Below are 3,023 nucleotides of genomic sequence, written 5' to 3'. Positions count from 1 at the left end.
CGGGTCGACGCGAGCGCACCGGACACCACAAGAGACGTGGTGCTTTGCGGGGCCCATGTCCCTATCTCCGGGCAAACCGATTCCAGGGTCGCCGCACCCTTACCAAGAAAAGAGAACTCTTCCCGGGACCCACGCCGACGTTTCCGAGTTCGCTTGCGTTGCCGCACCAGGCGCCGAAGCGCCGATCTCCGCGTCGAGGTTCGGGAATATTAACCCGATTCCCTTTCGGTCCGCCGGGGCAACGACGAGCATCGCCCCGCTTCAGAACGGCATTCGCCTATTCCTTAGGATCGACTGACCCATGTTCAACTGCTGTTCACATGGAACCCTTCTCCACTTCGGCCTTCAAAGTTCTCATTTGAATATTTGCTACTACCACCAAGATCTGCACCGACGGCTGCTCCACCCGGGCTCGCGCCCTAGGCTTCGACGCACGCCGCCGCGGCCCTCCTACTCGTCGCGGCCTAGCGCACCGGTGTGCTCGTACCGCCGCGACGGCCGGGTATAGGCCCGACGCTCCAGCGCCATCCATTTTCAGGGCTGATTGATTCGGCAGGTGAGTTGTTACACACTCCTTAGCGGATTCCGACTTCCATGGCCACCGTCCTGCTGTCTAGATCAACCAACACCTTTTGTGGGCTCTGATGAGCGTCGCGTCGGGCGCCTTAACCCGGCGTTCGGTTCATCCCGCATCGCCAGTCCTGCTTACCAAGAGTGGCCCACTTGGCACTCGCATTCCATGCCCGGCTCCAATTAAGCGAGTCGGGCTTCTTACCAATTTAAAGTTTGAGAATAGGTTGAGGACGTTTCGTCCCCAAGGCCTCTAATCATTCGCTTTACCAGATAAAACTGCGACAGAGCGCCAGCTATCCTGAGGGAAACTTCGGAGGGAACCAGCTACTAGACGGTTCGATTAGTCTTTCGCCCCTATACCCAAATTTGACGATCGATTTGCACGTCAGAATCGCTACGGTCCTCCACCAGAGTTTCCTCTGGCTTCAACCTCTTCAGGCATAGTTCACCATCTTTCGGGTCCCAACGCGAACGCTCTCGCTCGACCTCTCCGGCAAAGCGGACGAGATCGGCCGGTGATGCGGCCGCCGCGAACGACGACGTCTCACCTCCGCCGGACCGCGCCGACATTCACTTTCACTGCGCCCATGGGTTTCGTACTGCCCCGTGGCTCGCGCTCACGTTAGACTCCTTGGTCCGTGTTTCAAGACGGGTCGGGAAGGTGGCTGACTTCAGCCGCGGACCCCGTGCGCCTCGCGAAACGACACCGGAAGCGCGACCGAGACGAAGAGGCTGGGCACTGAGAACAGTCCCCGACCCACGACGCCCCAGCCGGCACCGGGCGCTCGGCCCCGAAGGGCAGACGCGGCGATCTCTCCTCGCCCGAACGGCGGGCCGACGGACACGCGCGCCTATAGTACCCGACCGAGGCCGGGTTACCTTGCGCGCGGCCTTCTCGCCGCCGTCCAGACGGTCGCGGCCTTCGCCCGGCGCTAGTGCGCTGGTCCCCGATCGGGCGGCGCCGCCGGCGGCCCGTGAGGGTCCGCACGACAACGTCGCCGACAGGGGGCCGGCTGAAAGCGACCGGGCGACCCGACAGGCCCTCCCGTTTGCCTCTCGACGGTTTCACGTACTCTTTAACTCTCTCTTCAAAGTGCTTTTCAACTTTCCCTCACGGTACTTGTTCGCTATCGGTCTCGTGACCGTATTTAGCCTTAGATGGAGTTTACCACCCGCTTTGGGCTGCATTCCCAAACAACCCGACTCTGGGAAGACGCCGTAGCGCGCCCGCCTGTCGCCGCCATGGGCCTGACACCCGCTCTGGGAAAAGGCCTCGATCAGAAGGACGCGGGCGACCGGCGAAGCGCGCCGTGACGAATTCCGTACGCCACAATTCCGCGCACTCCAAAAGCGCGCGGATTCGGCGATGGGCACATCCCGCTTCACTCGCCGTTACTGAGGGAATCCTCGTTAGTTTCTTTTCCTCCGCTTAGTAATATGCTTAAATTCAGCGGGTAGCCTCGTCCGACCTCAGGCCGAAAGTAAGGACCGGGACTATTCTTCCCGTTCCGCGCTCGCCGTCGGCGCCGCGCGCCGCCGCGCACCTCGATTCCCGCCCTTGAGCCGCCAGCCGTTGGCCTCTTCGAGGTCGACTCGCCGCCGCCGCGCGGGATTCTGGTCGCGATCGTCGCGCATCGTGCCGTGCTGTCTTGAGCGGGACGGGCGCTCGCGCGTCCGACGCCGCAGCAGCCGCGCGGAGAAATCCCCGCGCGGAACGTTTGCAACGCGACCCTGAGGCGGGCGCGGCCCCGGGATTGACCCGAGGCCGCAATTTGCGTTCAGAACGTCGATGCTCAATGTGTCCTGCAATTCACACTAATTCACGCAGCTAGCTGCGTCCTTCATCGACTCACGAGCCGAGTGATCCACCGCCAAGAGCCATCCACGATTGTTTCGCTCGCACAGTGCCTCGCACTATAGGGTGACAAAATAGACCGCGCCGAGCGGTCGGCCAGGCCGACGCTTGAAGCCGGAGCGCGCGGCACCGCGGCACTCGACGCGCAAACATTACCGGGTGACCGAATCGCCGGCCGGCGCGCCGCTCCTCGCGGGTCGGGCGCCGGGTAGCAAAGACTTTTTCTCTCGCTTGTCCGAGTTTCGCGTTCGCCGAAGCGTTTGCGAGACCGTTAATGATCCTTCCGCAGGTTCACCTACGGAAACCTTGTTACGACTTTTACTTCCTCTAAATGATCAAGTTAGATCGTCTTCTCGGACGCCGGCTCGACCGTTGCCGGCCGCGCCAGGTCCAATCGGAGGACCTCACTAAACCATTCAATCGGTAGTAGCGACGGGCGGTGTGTACAAAGGGCAGGGACGTAATCAACGCGAGCTAATGACTCGCGCTTACTGGGAATTCCTCGTTCAAGGGAAATAATTGCAATTCCCTATCCCTAGCACGACCGGGGTTCAGCGGGTTACCCAGACCTGTCGGCCAAGGCGAGCACATGCTG

The 3,023-nt window shown here is 61.7% G+C and overlaps 2 non-coding genes and 1 pseudogene across 2 annotated transcripts in view; all 3 read right to left on the bottom strand.

Moving 5' to 3' along the window:
* Nucleotides 1–2,051, bottom strand: part of LOC146144365 (large subunit ribosomal RNA) — a 2,886-nt pseudogene extending 835 nt beyond the window's left edge.
* A 248-nt stretch (nt 2,052–2,299) lies between these two features.
* On the bottom strand, nt 2,300–2,453 carry LOC146144364 (5.8S ribosomal RNA). Its single transcript, XR_014498937.1, has one exon. It is a non-coding gene; the product is annotated as a 5.8S ribosomal RNA (ribosomal RNA).
* A 247-nt stretch (nt 2,454–2,700) lies between these two features.
* The window catches only part of LOC146144363 (small subunit ribosomal RNA), a 1,811-nt gene continuing 1,488 nt past the window's right edge, over nt 2,701–3,023 (bottom strand). The window contains exon 1 of the ribosomal RNA XR_014500580.1: nt 2,701–3,023. This exon is cut by the window's right edge and continues 1,488 nt beyond it. This is a non-coding gene — a ribosomal RNA (small subunit ribosomal RNA).

This window comes from Ascidiella aspersa, chromosome 5, assembly GCF_963924565.1.
Source record: "Ascidiella aspersa chromosome 5, kaAscAspe10.2, whole genome shotgun sequence".
NCBI lineage: Eukaryota > Metazoa > Chordata > Ascidiacea > Phlebobranchia > Ascidiidae > Ascidiella > Ascidiella aspersa.
The sequence above is the reverse complement of the archived record's forward strand: the minus strand, read 5'-3'. Positions and strand labels throughout refer to the sequence as shown.